The sequence below is a fragment of the Fragaria vesca genome, linkage group LG2 (genome assembly GCF_000184155.1).
Source record: "Fragaria vesca subsp. vesca linkage group LG2, FraVesHawaii_1.0, whole genome shotgun sequence".
Taxonomy (NCBI): domain Eukaryota; kingdom Viridiplantae; phylum Streptophyta; class Magnoliopsida; order Rosales; family Rosaceae; genus Fragaria; species Fragaria vesca.
The window spans coordinates 12,617,897-12,633,781 of NC_020492.1; the positions used below are offsets into that span (position 1 = coordinate 12,617,897).

The 15,885-nt window shown below is 35.1% G+C and overlaps 2 non-coding genes across 2 annotated transcripts; both read right to left on the reverse strand.

Annotated features, from left to right (window-relative positions):
* Positions 1 to 1,316: 1,316 nt before the first annotated feature.
* LOC101312013 lies at positions 1,317 to 2,957 on the reverse strand. Its single transcript, XR_183953.1, has 6 exons — positions 2,576 to 2,957; positions 2,382 to 2,481; positions 2,158 to 2,224; positions 1,978 to 2,067; positions 1,706 to 1,792; positions 1,317 to 1,534 (listed from the first exon to the last, which is right to left on the reverse strand). It is a non-coding gene; the product is annotated as an uncharacterized LOC101312013 (transcript).
* A 622-nt stretch (positions 2,958 to 3,579) lies between these two features.
* Positions 3,580 to 6,988, reverse strand: LOC101312303. Its single transcript, XR_183954.1, has 7 exons — positions 6,847 to 6,988; positions 6,647 to 6,728; positions 5,687 to 5,763; positions 5,247 to 5,422; positions 4,644 to 4,718; positions 4,218 to 4,348; positions 3,580 to 4,035 (listed from the first exon to the last, which is right to left on the reverse strand). It is a non-coding gene; the product is annotated as an uncharacterized LOC101312303 (transcript).
* Between the last annotated feature and the right edge of the window lie 8,897 nt (positions 6,989 to 15,885).

Sequence of the window (15,885 nt, forward strand, 5' to 3'; positions counted from 1 at the left end):
AATGTCTTCCTACATGTAAAATCTACCTTCATGCATTAGCTGACTCGATCAATACTCCTACTAATAAGCTAGTTAGTTGGTTACTTGTCCACAAAGTACATATATAATCACACTCGATTAAAGACCTAAAGTAGATTGACCATTTATAAGGACATCAAGTATAATAATGGCACTAACGGTAACAAACCAAATTCATTTTTTTAATAGTAGATGAGCCTAAAAGAAATATGAAATTCACCAAATTAAGTGAAATAGAAGGTTCGCCACTTATGTAATATTGAAAATAAAGCTGGATGCACAAACAACACAGAAATCATATTCTTGAAGTTTCTTTCAGTATCAAAACTACAACTCTCATCAATCAATTGATTAAGTCAAGGTTATCGATCAATTCCTGCTGTATTTTATACAGCCACAAAACACATAACTTAATACCTTGAGGTGGATATGAGCCAAGGCTGAATAAATGAGGCCAAGATTGTTTACCAAAATTAGATCAAATACAATGCAACGGGCGCTCCAATAAATATACGTTGTGGATTGAATAAAACAAATTCAAATGTCATAAAACAGACACAACTAAAATAAAACCAATTACAAAATGCAAACACCCACAGCATCTTCATACCAGAATCACAAAAGAGTCACAATTACAACAACAATTCCCCCCAAGTATAATTAGAAATTAAGTTAGGCAGCTTCACAGCAGTTAACTATTCTTAAAATTCCATCAAAAGCAGGTCCATAAATACTTACCTTATTTATCCACACTGTAATCCAGAGAAATTCGCATATCTCTCTTGAAATAGTTGCATCATGTCATGCAACTCTGGTAAATTAAATTTTTTTGCTGCAGCAACCATAAATGACGCAACAGCTTCCTTACATTCCTCGAGGCATTCCCTGCAATGACAATAATGGAGCAAGGTTATATCGAGTTAATATGTCCCCCTTTTACTTACTGATAAAAATTATCTTCCTTTAGCAGGAACTTGAACCATCTATTTGATGCACATTATAATGAATCAATAAGGTCAACAGACAATCCGTAGTAATGACAGAATTAGTTAAAGTTTCATATTTCTGACGTGAATATCTATGCCAGAACCTAATCTAAGTTTCTCCGGTGGGTCTTTGCAATCATATCACAACTTGTCCCACACGAATGGATGATGTTATGTAACACTTTTCTTGTATTAAAATGTCACGCAATTACTATATATCTTCCACATGGTGACAATAAATTCACCTCATTTTCTTTCTCAGCAAAAGGGCAGCAGCAATGTCTATCAAATTTGCATCATTCTTTTTTATTTCAAACCTCATCACCAATATTTTTTTACAAATTGACATCATATAATAAATTACCAGCAGAACTTAGTATATTGAAAGAATGCCATACTACACCCGCAGCAGAAGGTGACCAACATTAGCAATCCATTGAACCAAACTCTCAGTATCAATGTAAGGGCGCCTAATTCTCTTTTCTGCATTCTTCATTTAACACACTTTATTAATTACACACAATGGGAGTCTGCAAAATCAATCAAAGAAGCAACATTTTTAGATTATAAGCCATACACTTAACCATAAAATTTAAAGCAATCTGCAATTCTTGGCTCAGTCTCATAGTCTCACAGATAAACATACATGTGGTACATACACCCATAAACTACAAACTTCAGGTTATAAATAGTGAGCTTACCATAGCAACACTCGATCAGCTTAACCAAAACTATTCTAAATGAAGGCTCAGTGTTAGCTGTACATATTGCTGGTGCTATTTTCTTGTCTGCAACAGATACATTAGTTAGAGTTGGCTATAACCTGAATCAAAAGAAAATGATAATTCTTTGTAACATAAGGTCCTGTTATGTTATGCTACAGAAGGAATTCCATACATACATGTAGATCACTGAACATACATACATTTCATATTTTATTTATCTGAAAATTTCCATACAACATGAAGAGTACCTGAGGGCCATCTTGTCTTGGGGAGTGTAGCCAGCAATCTTTGAAACATAACCTCCCAATTCCCTACACAAAAGGGTGCTCCTTGTCTGTCTGAAATTTCCATGGTCATAAAGTGTGCACTTATTAAAGACTATGTTCCAGCATTAGATGAAGAGGAGTAGCATGCCACACAGAGCTTACCAAAGTAGCATCCCATCACCTTTTCAACTCCAACGCCATACTAAATGTATCTAGGTGCCATTTTCTTCTGCAACAGATTCACAGTTAGACTTGATTTCAGAACCTGAATTAAAAGAAAATGATCTTTACTACCAACTGATTTCTACTTAGCATAAAGGCTTCTTCTACGACCTACTGATTTCTTCAAATTTATATATCTGGAAATTTGCACACTACATAAGTACCTGATCGAGGTTCAAGTTAATTTTCTTGGGAGTGATCTAGCCAGCAGAATTCTGAAGCCTAACCTCCCATTTCCCTACATAGCAGTTCTTTCCAATCCTTCTGCAATTGAGATAGCCATAAAGTGCTGATGTAAAGATGGGTGTAGTTGGTAGGAACTCAAGTTTCAACAAAAGAGGAAGGAGAATATCATAACCAAAATGGAAGATCGCTCCTTTTGTACCGTCATGCCTTCTAATTCAACTTGTCGTGAACATCTCTCTAAAAGGTCTGGTTCACCTATATCATCTGTCAAGAAATCCTATTTGATGCATCATGCTCATTTCTAGATGTAATGCATCATATATCACTTTCTTTTTCCTTTTAGTAAGTGATTAACACCCAGAAATACCAAAATATACCAATTTAGATATGTATATATATAGTACTATAAGCCTTTTCAGATATCTACTCTCATCTTTGCTAAAATGGCTTTCTAAAAATAAAATAATACACATGTACTACTGTTTTCTGAGAATTCGAAGAATCCATAAATAATGATACGTCACCACACAAATACAGAAATACCATCATCACAAGTTCTGTCATGAGATAGCCTTAGATATCTACTCTCATCTTTGCTAAAATGGCTTTCTAAAAACAAAATAATACACATGTACTACTGTTTTCTGAGAATTCGAAAAATCAATAAATAATGAAAACGTCACTACACAAATACGGAAATATCATCATCACAGGTTCTGTCATGAGATCTATCACTGCGAAAACACGTAACTTCATTGTTATCAATCCACAAACAGAAAACAGGTTTTGCTATTCTAAACATTTATAGCACGAATGGAAATCAACAACAATAAATCAAGCTTTCAACTTTTTTCTTTTCCATTCTCGTCAGCTTTCTCAAGAAACAAATAGAACCCAGAACATCATGACTACATAAAGATCAAGGAATAAGATAAGCAAACAGTAAAAACCTCAAACTCACCCCAAGATGGAATGTAAGGCCATTTATATTTGGACTATATTGCTGCGGGAAGAGATGCAATTGATGATACCTTTTGTTAAACTCAGAACTCTTCCATTGTACTATCATAGTTCATTACAAACTGTAGCATGAACAAAATTTGAATCAACTCAAGATCAAGGGAAACAGAAAACACAATCAAACATTCATAAAGCAATACCAGAAAACATAATTTTTATATCTCTGATCTACATCCTTCCCAAACCAATAGACATGACAAATTGGGTGTCCTCAAGAACAAATCGATGGAAATCAAGATAAACTAAGAAGAGCAAGCACAGGGAGAAGGATAGAAGCTTACATGCAGATGAAAACCCAGAAAAGAATCAAACTGAGATCGAACCAAATTGTCTCAAAACCATCAACGAGCCTTACCAGTCAACCTTTGTAGTTCATGTCTCGCCAATAGAAAACATCAAAAGACTGCAGGAAGCGATCACCCCTCATCAGATTAAAAACCAATCACGCCTCATCAAAACCAAGCATGAACATTTACTTGTCTGTCTCTACTGTTTGAACACCAATAACATTATTTTGTTCTTCGAAAATATCAGGAGCTACTGATGTTCCTTCATCTTCCAAATTTTGAAATGATCTTTTTCTTGAGGACTTGGTGCTTTCACGCCATCTACCTGCAAAATAGATTTTAATTCATGAATTAATGATAATATTTGAAATTAATGAAGATGAACATGAGGCAATAACTATGTCAATATATCAGGGGATAATTAGTACACAATGAAGGTCGCAATTAGTGTCAAATCTGTACAACGCAAGTATCGAAAAAATCATGAGAACAAATGTTCGTAATTACCTATTATATTTGCATTTTCAGCTGATGTATTTTCAGAAATTGGGAATTTTCAATGTGATCAGCACTTTATTCGTTCTCAAAGTATTGAAAAAAGCTTCTTCTTGAGGACATTCGTTTTTCACGGCCCATGTCTGCAATATTCACCATAATTCAGGAATGAATTATAATATATCAATTCACGAAGCTAATGAAGATCGAGAAGACTAAAAAACTGAGGCTGTTAGGTAAAGATACATAATAAAAGAATGACCAAACTAAAATGATACTTTATGAATATTACAAAATTCTGAAAAGTATAGGGTTTGGGAACTAAAAGCTAATCCAGCCAAAAAAAAATGAGAAGCACTTGACCAAAACATGAGTCACTTAAAACTGAAACATATAGGATAAAAGTTCATTGACAAAAAAAATGAGATAGTCGTATACCTGAATCCAAACAGGTTGCACTATACAGCAACTAATAGTTCCCTGAACAATGTAATAGATATCTCTTACTGGAACCTGCAAAATCGAATAAGCATATTAATGAATGATTGTGTCCCTTCTACAATAAATAATAAGCAGTCACTTGATAGTATTAGAGTAAAAGTGAAAATTGGGGGAAAAAAATGTAGTTTCATATCAGTCTGTGGAATGAAGATTCTACAATCAAATTCATAGTAGATTGGTGATGAGTTACATCAGGAAATATATTTTTATACCACAAATTTCATTTCATCATAGTAGCATTGGTTCAGCTTACACTACACAAAGAGTCAGTTGAACAAAAAGTAAAACCAATTATTCAAAGTCTCTCAAAAGATGAAAAAAGAAAAAACTGAAACAGTGCAAAGAAAAAACACACACGCATCCTTTTTATATTCCATCACTCACTTTTTTTTCTGTTCATAACAGAACTGATCACGTTCGCATAATCACAATGGAACTAAAGATTAAAATTAGTGAAAAGGACAACCAAATCTTTCAAATTAATTTAAATCTCAAAAAGTTAAGAAAACATATGGCCTAATTCCAACTGAACAATAATACCTGATCATGGTAAGAATTGGTATGCATATTTCTCTCATCATATTTTATTTTCATGACCCTTCCATTTTGTTCAACAACCCGTTTTTGTCGCAAGCAAATGATACCAAAGAGACATACTTGTAGCCACAGAAACCCTGAATCCCGTTTCTTCTTGTTCCTGATCACAAACGCAAAGCCTACACCACATAAACACCAAATAGTTTAGGGTTACAGCAGGGCTTTGCTGTTCTTGTTTGCAGTCATGTAAACTTATAAAATATCGGACACCATATAAAGATTTAATAACATGCACAAACAGAAAAACTATTCTCTCCTCTTCTTTATCAAACACAACCTCAGACCAAAGAGCAAGGAATTTGTTTCACGAATTCGACGCTCAAATTCAGGAAATAAAAATTGTGATTGAGGAAAGAAACAAAAGCAATCAACCAAAAGCTTACTCGTTCCCAGATCTGTTCAACCAAATAATCCAATACGAAAAGAAATCCCAAATTTCTGTCATTAACTTCTTCGATTCCTGAAGAAAAAAAAAGAGAGAGAGTTGTGAAATTTGGCAAACCACTACTTAGTGAATTCAAACTTAAAATCAGAATCTAGCATGCAAATCGAAAGTCAAAAACAGTAGAACGAACCAAACCCAAATCAAATCAAAACAAAACAGAAAAGAAAATCAACACCAAACCCACAACAGCACAAACGCACAGAAAAGAAAAAGAGGAGACATACCAAATGAGTAAATGCACATGAGAACGGTCAGGATTGGAACGATTATAATCTGGAAACGATAGATCAAAAACCAAAAAAAATCGATAGTCTTCCGCCTTCCTTCTGCTGCTCTCTCTTTTATCTCAAACTTTCTGTCGCACTCTTTTTCCGCTGCTCTGGGTTTTTCCGCTGCTCTCTTTTCTCTCTCGCTCACTGTCGCACACTTCTGGGTTTTTCTGCTCTCTTTCTTACATCGAAACCCAGAAGCTGGGTGTGGAAGACGCGGAAACCCAGAACGACCAATGAGCCTGAAGACGAAGAGAGAGAAGGAAAAGAAAAGGAGGGGAAGATGTTGTGGAGGAGGAGCAGGAGAAGGAGAACTTGGGAGATGGTCATGGTGAGGGGGTGGTAGAGTTTCGAGAGAGATAGAGAAAGATATATACAAAGCGCCGAGATACAGGCCGAGATACATACATTCATCCACCCATCCATTTCATCCATTTGTTCATTGCCAATAAAATATACAAAACTCAAATACATCAAACCCAGATGAAAAAAAAAATGATCATATGAAAGAACAATCATAAAAGAATCACACTGAAGCTTACCTGAAGAAGAGAGGGAGACCAGAGAGGTAATTGAATCGCACTGAAACTTACCCGAATTGAAAAGCAAACAACCAAACTGAAGCTTACCTATTACTCAATCACAGGAAATTCCCTGAGAGGCACTCCTGAGCTTGATCATGCAAATTGCTCGCCTTCTCTCTATCTCTCCCTGTTGATCAAACTGATTCTATGAGGAACAAAACTCATAGTGATGAAAGTTCACACAAATCTTAATCGAATCATCATAAAGCAAGGGCCGAACCCAACAAAATTGACAGCAAAATTACCTATATGAGGTCAAAAACTCGATGGAGGCCCTTAGTGCGCCTCTCTGGAGAGCAGCTTCAACGATAAAAGAGGAAAAAAGGAATTTGAAAGCAATTACCTCTCTGGTCTCCCTCTCTTTTTCAATCTGGTGTACGAGCGACCAAACCAAAACAGAGCAAATTGAGAGAGCGTGAGATAAAACAGATGAAGGAATGAGAGCTTGAGATTTGGGGTTGAAATCTGGAGAGTGATGGAACTGGCAGAGTGAGATCGAGAGAGATCGAGAAAGATCAAGAAAAAGATATGCAAAGCGGCGAGAGATCGAGAGAGAGGAAAAAGCCCGAGCCAGATGCAGCCCAAGCCCAATTCCTAAAAACAGTATGGCGGCGCAAGGCCGCAAAATATTTAGTTAAATATATGGTAAATTAGTAAGTCCAGCCACGCGGATTCGTATACATGAGAACATAACTTAGTATTAAACAGAAGGAAAATAACATAACTTGATTACCAAGAGCTTAAACACAGAAATTGGTTTTGCAGCAACTTCAACTTAAACCTAGTAAAAAAAAAAAAAATAGAGAAGACCGAATACAAAATGCACCTACCCAGAAGTTTAACATACTTATATGCACAAACCCAAGAAGAAAGAAAACAACTTCTGCACTCAAATTTCCCAAAAATCGAATCGAAAGATAACCATATTAACGGATTCCTATACATGAGAGCACCTAGTTTACCAGAAGCACTGTATCAAAACAAAAGGCAAAGCCCATGTCTTCACATCAATTCCCAAATTCTGAAAACCTAAATCCAATTTACCTCAACGACGAAGCTCGATTACAGCACGCAGAGCCATAGAATCTGAAACCGTAAGAACAATCGATCAAAAAAGAGAGAAGTCTAAAGGAAAATAAGATAATAAGAACGGAAAACCAAAAAGGACCAAATGTTCAGAGATTGATCATTTTAATCTATTTGCTGAGATAATCCAATAGGTGAATTACCTAAGCGGTTTTGCTGCCTCAATAAGATCAGTACGCCTTTCCCTATTGACAAATAAAATCAGGCACATTTCTTACTTCCGTAGGCTTACCAACTACAAATGATTAATTGGTAATAGGATGGTAGGAAGACAGAAGACGTGGATACTCATACTCAGAAGTTCAAAATTTAGGATCTAGAAAATTTACCTTTGCAATTGTGAAACTTTTTTTAAGGATCAGAATATTTTTTTTCTTCTGTTATTTTCTAAACCCTGCAAACAAATATTAAACAATATAGTGGATTTAAGTGTTCAGCCAACGTTATTCAACCCAATAAAAGTCCACCAAAGTGACCGTTATAAAACGGAGGACCAAAAATACTTGACTTGCAGCAAACTTTCTATAAAATTGAGTATGATTTCACCTAGTCTCCTGAAAAGAAACCATCAAAATATGACCTAACAGAGTTTGAAAGTTAATCATACATTATTAAAGCATATAGGATGGAACCTTATTCAACTGTTTACAATGCTTGCCTGACAAAGCTCAAATCAAAGCATATAGGATGGAACCTTATTCACAAAATAAAAGTATATATTCACACTTCCTCAAAGTCTGAAAAAGTATATAACTATACATGCCATTTGAGAATACGGTTTTTCCAAAAAACCTGACCCAGCCGCTGCAACTGCAACTTGTGTAAAGGTGAGTACTTTCTTCTCTGTAAAAACAATCTCGTTATCACTTAACCAAAACTATCCTATCAAGTTGAGTTATACATATAACACCCTCAGATTAAATGCATTGCATTTATTATGAGCCAATATATAGAATGAAGTCTAGAAGCCTATAGTTTTAATGAATACAACAATGACCATTACTATCCTGTATAGAGGCAGATGATTCTCGCAACATGCTTGCAGGAAAAAAAATCAGTCAAATTGAAATCGAATTGAAAATCGATTACCGAAATCCTTTTTTCTCAGCTTCAACTCCAAATAGCTCGTGGCTGCCAAAACCTAGAAACAATTTCAGCAACAAAATAATACAAATTCAGAAAAATCTAGAAGCTAAAATGAATCAAAAAGTGAAAATTCGTAGGCACAGGATCAAATTCAACCTTCAGACCGATGCTTCTCAATGGGGATGGGTTTCAAATTCCGTCGCAATTGTTGGATTGGTCGTCAAGCAGTAGCCTAAGAGGTCGAGATTGAGGGTTTTGACGGTGGAAAGATGGAGAATGAAGTAGATCAGTCTCGAAGCTTCAAGAGAGAAACGAAGCAGCAAAGAAAGCAAACAACATATGACCCCACACTCTACAGTTTATGTCGAGAAGAGTCTAGCTAGAGAGAGATATCAGGAAAAAAACAAACAAACAAACAAAAAAACATCAAAATTGTCAGTAAACGTTTTTTTGAGAATTTTGCTCACCCACGTAATCTTTTCAATTGCGTCAATTTCTCCTCTTCTTCTTTCATACCCTAGTGTTCCACGATCAAAATCATAATTCTTATAATGTATATACATATATATAAAGATTGATTCATTTATAGGATTGAGAATAATTAAGATACCAACCCTGAGATGCCTGAGGGAATCCTGATATGTCATCGTTGAAGTATCTGCAAGAAAACACAAAATATGAGAGAAAAATTCAGTTGAGGTGGTTTTAATATTTGGCACGAATCATATTGAGGTTGTAATTAAGTCCTATGATCAATACTAATCTCAAGCGCATGCTTATTTCATTACCATGGAAGTATGAGATGTTAACTGCATTTACTTTGGTTTTGGACATTCGCCATAACTATCATCAGATGCTCGCATAGGCTCATTCTGCTAGCTAGTCAAAGTAATAAAGTAATCCACAAATTACCATAATGCAACTATGAGAAGACCTAGGAAATTCGGGACCTACCTTTGTAAGATTAATTTGGCACAGGACTCCAGGTGACTTCTTCAGAATTCTTCAAGTGAGAAAAATATCCTCATCTATACATTTAATAACCATGTGTCCATAAGAACAATCTTTCAAAAAATAATACATGCATTCAACAACTCAACCAAAAAACATTTGCAGGATTCACCTTGAATCCCAAGGAATGATAGGTATTGAAAATCAAGTAACATGATCAGAATTATCCCGCGCAAAGAAAAATTATAGATGACAAACAGGACATGTACCTTCTTCTTAAATGACTGTGAATTTCCTATTTTTCTGAGTTTGCACCATAACCAATCTCTGCATCATCCTGCATGCCATGAAAATTTGAACAATGTGAAGCACTTTAGAAGAAGAAAACCATACAACTGGAGACAGGAAGTTTGGATATAAGAAACAACAGAACCATGCATCAGAATCATTGTACTCATCACCAATGTTACTTTTCAATCCCAGGCTTAATCCATGCCAATATGCATGCCTGATATCTAAATTCGAACAGAATATAAAACATTCCATTAATCAAAAACTGAATTTGAGTTGAACTTAGTGGCTGGACAAAAGCTTTGGTCTTGGATGCTTAAAAATTGGGCAGGGAAGAATCCCTTTTGTCATAATTTGGTCCAAAAAAAACAACAGAAAACAAAGTGATTATTTTTTACAAAAAGGAGAGCAGGAGGTACTGGGAATCACTTTGGTAGAATCTTACTGAAGGTGACTGCAAATTTGACTTCAAACTTACTGAAGTGAGTTGTTTTGCATGCTCAGATTGGCAGTCCATGACACAATTCCAATTGGCGTCCAATTGTTTAAAAAGCATGAAATCAAGAAAACTGAAATCATATATAGTTTAAAATGTCCATGTATATTTCTGTACAAGTACCTCAGCCCAAAAGCTAAAGAATCGAACAGATAGATTTCTTTTGCTTATAAAGATTGAAGAAGAACAATATGGCTAAGTTTAACCTAATCACATCACCATATCACAAAGTACATAATATTACAAAAAAGAAGATCATGAGCAGAAAGAAAGATAAACTGAACCAAATGAAAAATATTCGTGGGTAGAAAAAAAATTAACTCTTTATATAGCCAGCAACCCACATGCTGCTGCGGAGTGATCAATGTAAAATGTGGCATCCATTTTGATTTAGATGCAGTATTATGAAACATGTCAGACCAAAAAAAATATTATGAAACATATGGAATGTATGCGAAAAAGGGTTGAGCTAAACTATTGTCTTGTCTATTCAAGCTAAGTAATTAGTACGCTGTCAATTTTCGGGTTAATGAGTTGGTATGCATTACCTGGGTTGGTTCGACCACATAAACATAATTTACACTACATTGAGGAACAATTGTACAGAACGGTCAAGTGAAGGCATGTTTTGTGAACTCATGCAGAATATGAAATACTAATACACAACACATAAGCAATGTTTAGGATTCAAACACATCAAATGTACACAGATAGAAATGAACAATTTTGTAATCACTCTGGATTATTTATTCAGTTTCACTCTATTGATATGGCCTCAAACAGCTTCGGATAGCACGTAGATGGATGTCAGTTTAGCCTAGCTTCAGGGCCACAGGAGAAATTTGACATGCACCAAGCAATGACACTAAGAATGTTTTTGAAGGTTTTTTTAAATAAATGTTTTTGAAGGTTTATTGTTTGATGAAATGCCTATATAGAAGTTTTGATATAGAACATAGTCATATTCTGCCACATTATTGGAATTAAAAACGGAAAAATGCTATAATACATCAATAATAGCCAACAAAAAGAAAGAGAAAAAAGGGAAAGAAAAGAAACACATACCTAGAAGATAGATGCTGTAAGAAAAAAAATCAGTCCAGCCAGGAACAATAGCGGTGTGTAAAACCTGCAAGGAAGAGCACCAAAACAAATTTCAGTCGACGTAAACATGAAGGAAATTGTATCACTGGAAGACCAATTATTAAGCCAAGGTAAAGACCATGACAATTTGATGTTACCAAACTTGTCGAAACTTAAACTCAAATGCATAGTAAACTTGAAATACATACTCATTAACAAAACCATGACAATTTTGGGGCTTTGACCCGACTAATCATGATAGTTTTAGCATGCAACTAAACAAATGAACAGTAAAACCTTGCTGCGGGTTAACACCAAAATGTTGCTCAACAGGTTATTATGAATGAAATCGCAGAGATAAAAGCATTCAAAATTCCCAACTCAATCAAACTGAGTCCACCCCTATTGCAATATGCACAGAAAAATTAAAATAACATGTTAAAGAAGAGCTTACTGTTCCTCAAATCAGCAAAGCTTCACACCAAAGCTGCAAAAATGAAAAAGAGTAACACACTTGCCAAATGGTCAATTTCATTTTAAGGAAAAATCAATCAGATAATTAAGATAAACTAAAAACCTATATAAGAGGAGAAACAGGAAATGCAGAATACCAAGATGAAATTGCAGCAGAACCTCAATGTGAACAGTTTACAAACAAATACAATAACTAAAAAGAGAAGAGAAGCAAAGTAAATCAATAAGCACAACATTTCTAACAATTGGAACCAAGATAAGGTTGGGAAGTGCACAGACAAACCCCAAAATTTTGATGCATCCAATCAGGAGTTTCAGTAGTTCAATGCATGTTACAATGTACATTCTCATTAAAATCACACTAAGAAAATATCAATTACCTCAACTGTGCTAGGAACTTAAGAAAGGAAATTCATAGGTTAAAGCTTTGTTTTCCCCTGGAAAACAAATGATTGTATTGTTAGACTTGATGAACCTTCGCATGTCATTAATGTCATTTGTATCATAATACCAATTTTACTAACTCAAGATCAGAAACAAAAATTCATTCTTTGAAGTATAATCCAAAAAGGAATGACTACAGTAGTGACTTCTGACCACCAAAATAACTTGATTCACATTATATAAACATTTCTTTACTTAATCTAGAAAATCTGTTATAAATGTCCTTCTAAACTAATTCTCTTAAGCATATCTATCAGCATACCATACCTTGCTATCACTCCCAAGTAAAAGTTTATACTTTATCCCCTGGCAAGAATTTTTATCAATCCTCATATGATCCTTCAGTTTCGAAGAAAATAGTGCTATTTAAGGTAAAATATTAGCACCAGTTTATAAAACTATCCTTAAACCCATTTCGTGCTTCATAAATAAGACCAAAACTACACGAACTAACATATGCGACTGTACTTGACCACTTCGATGTAGGCTCAAAATATTCCAACCCCACCAATGAGATTCACTTATAGTGAAAAAAGACATGACAGATTACAGGTTAGGTTAACATAAAAGAGAATGTAGACCAGGGATACATTGTAAAACATAAGCTGTGACTGAGTTTGCCTGCTTATGCTGTGAAACAGTTTAATTTGATACATGTAAAATATCATTAACTGTAACTGAAGGCATGAATCTATTTCGTGTCTAAAATAGGTGTTGCATGTCAATAATACAACAGAAGGAAAAGAAACAAAATCCTTGAAATGTTCTAATAGATAAATCACCACATGCAAGCATTTGAACTACTACTTACATGCACTATCTCTAGTTTCCAGCCAGCTCCTATTAATAAGGCATGCAATAACAACAATAGAAAATCAGAGTCTTGAAACTTAGATTAAGAAAACATGAAAATCAAATCAAGAAGATCAAAATTATCTTTATTTTCTTTAGAGCGACTATATAATCAAGATACAGAGAACAACCTTTTTTTCTTTTCTAGTTCAAACAAAGTATATTCCTACATATAAGCTAAACTTCCAGAAAAAAAATTGAAGAGGAAAAACAACTCAATGACTTGATAGTTAGATCTTCAACCCATCAAATGCAAATTGATCGAATTCACTTTATTTGAGAAAAAATTGAACTCACTTCTTAAACTCAATTATGTGTTGCATAGAAGTTAAATTGAAAGGAGCTAACGTCCCAGGAAAATATAAGTTACTTTCGGTGCACATAATATCAATTTATATGAAAGTATGCTTTTGCATATAACTTGTATAGTTTGAAGTTGCATGCAACATAATCAAATCATTAACTGGACAATAATTCAAGAGTTAATTTCAGTTTACTACCCTGAACTTTAGGTCTAAAATCAGTTTGATACCTCATCTTTTTTTTAATCAGTTTCATACCTAAACTTTCAAAATGACATCAATCTCAACCAAAATGACTAAATAGCCCTGGTATCTTTTTACCCTCTCTCCCTCTCTCTCTTGCGGCGCCGTCGCAACGGCGAGGGAGGAGGAGGGGATGTCGCCGGGGCCATTGCTAGTGGTAGGGTTTAGGGTTTAGGGGTGGATGTCGGCGCCGGCCATGTGGTGGATTTGGAGGTAGCTGGGAGAGAGGGAGGGGGTAAAAAGATTAACCAGGGCTATTTTAATCATTTTGGTCGAGATTGATGTCATTTTGAAAGTTTAGGTATGAAACTGATTGAAAAAAAAAAAAGAAGATATCAAACTGATTTTTAGAACCTAAAGTTCAGGGTAGTAAACTGAACTTTTTCCATAATTCAATTGCACTTAAGTTGAAGAGAACTAAAGACTTTAAATGAAATTTCTCTGAGTTATTGAGGAAGTAGGAACAATATCAAATTTAAATCTGTAAAAGAGCAAATAAAATAAAATGACATGGTACCTTATTCTGAATGACAAACGGACAACAGTTGAATAACAACGGCATACACAAAGAACCATTTTTCAGAACCCAGAATCAGAATTCTGAAATAACTGAAGAAAAGAAAAGCCAATAGGCCACAAAGCCTAAACTGAACTGAACTCTAAACTGAACACTTCCAAAAACATTACAATTTACCTATAGCTACTTAAAAACTTACAAGTCCAATATCTACTTTAGTGCGATCTTAAAGTTGTCCTGCATCAATGTAATTCCAGGACATAGGAAAAACATTACAATTTACCTATAGCTACTTAAAAACTTATGTATATCCTTGTGATACTTTAGTGCGATCATCAGCTATTGTGAGTTATAAGCAACTTTTAAGTTGCAGATCACCCCAGAACAGGAAAAAAAAAATGCTACAGCCTTTCCATAACAACAAAATCATGGATAACATGAGAAAGTTTGAAAAGCTGATTTCTTTTACACGTCTATACATGAAACCAATACATACATTCATCCACCCATCCATTTCATCCATTTGTTCATTGCCAATAAAATATACAAAACTCAAATACATCAAACCCAGATGAAAAAAAAAATCATATGAAAGAACAATCATAAAAGAATCACACTGAAGCTTACCTGAAGAAGAGAGGGAGACCAGAGAGGTAATTGAATCGCACTGAAACTTACCCGAATTGAAAAGCAAACAACCAAACTGAAGCTTACCTATTACTCAATCACAGGAAATTCCCTGAGAGGCACTCCTGAGCTTGATCATACAAATTGCTCGCCATCTCTCTATCTCTCCCTGTTGATCAAACTGATTCTATGAGGAACAAAACTCATAGTGATGAAAGTTCACACAAATCTTAATCGAATCATCATAAAGCAAGGGCCGAACCCAACAAAATTGACAGCAAATATACCTATATGAGGTCAAAAACTCGATGGAGGCCCTTAGTGCGCCTCTCTGGAGAGTAGCTTCAACGATAAAAGAGGAAAAAAAGGAATTTGAAAGCAATTACCTCTCTGGTCTCCCTCTCTCTTTCAATCTGGTGTACGAGCGACCAAACCAAAACAGAGCAAATTGAGAGAGCATGAGATAAAACAGATGAAGGAATGAGAGCTTGAGATTTGGGGTTGAAATCTGGAGAGTGATGGAACTGGCAGAGTGAGATCGAGAGAGATCGAGAAAGATCAAGAAAAAGATATGCAAAGCGGCGAGAGATCGAGAGAGAGGAAAAAGCCCGAGCGAGATGCAGCCCAAGCCCAATTCCTAAAAACAGTATGGCGGCGCAAGGCCGCATAATATTTAGTTAAATATATGGTAAATTAGTAAGTCCAGCCGCGCGGATTCGTATACATGAGAACATAACTTAGTATTAAACAGAAAGAAAATAACATAACCTAATTACCCAAGAGCTTAAACGCAGGAATTGGTTTTGCAGCAACTTCAACTTAAACCTGTAAA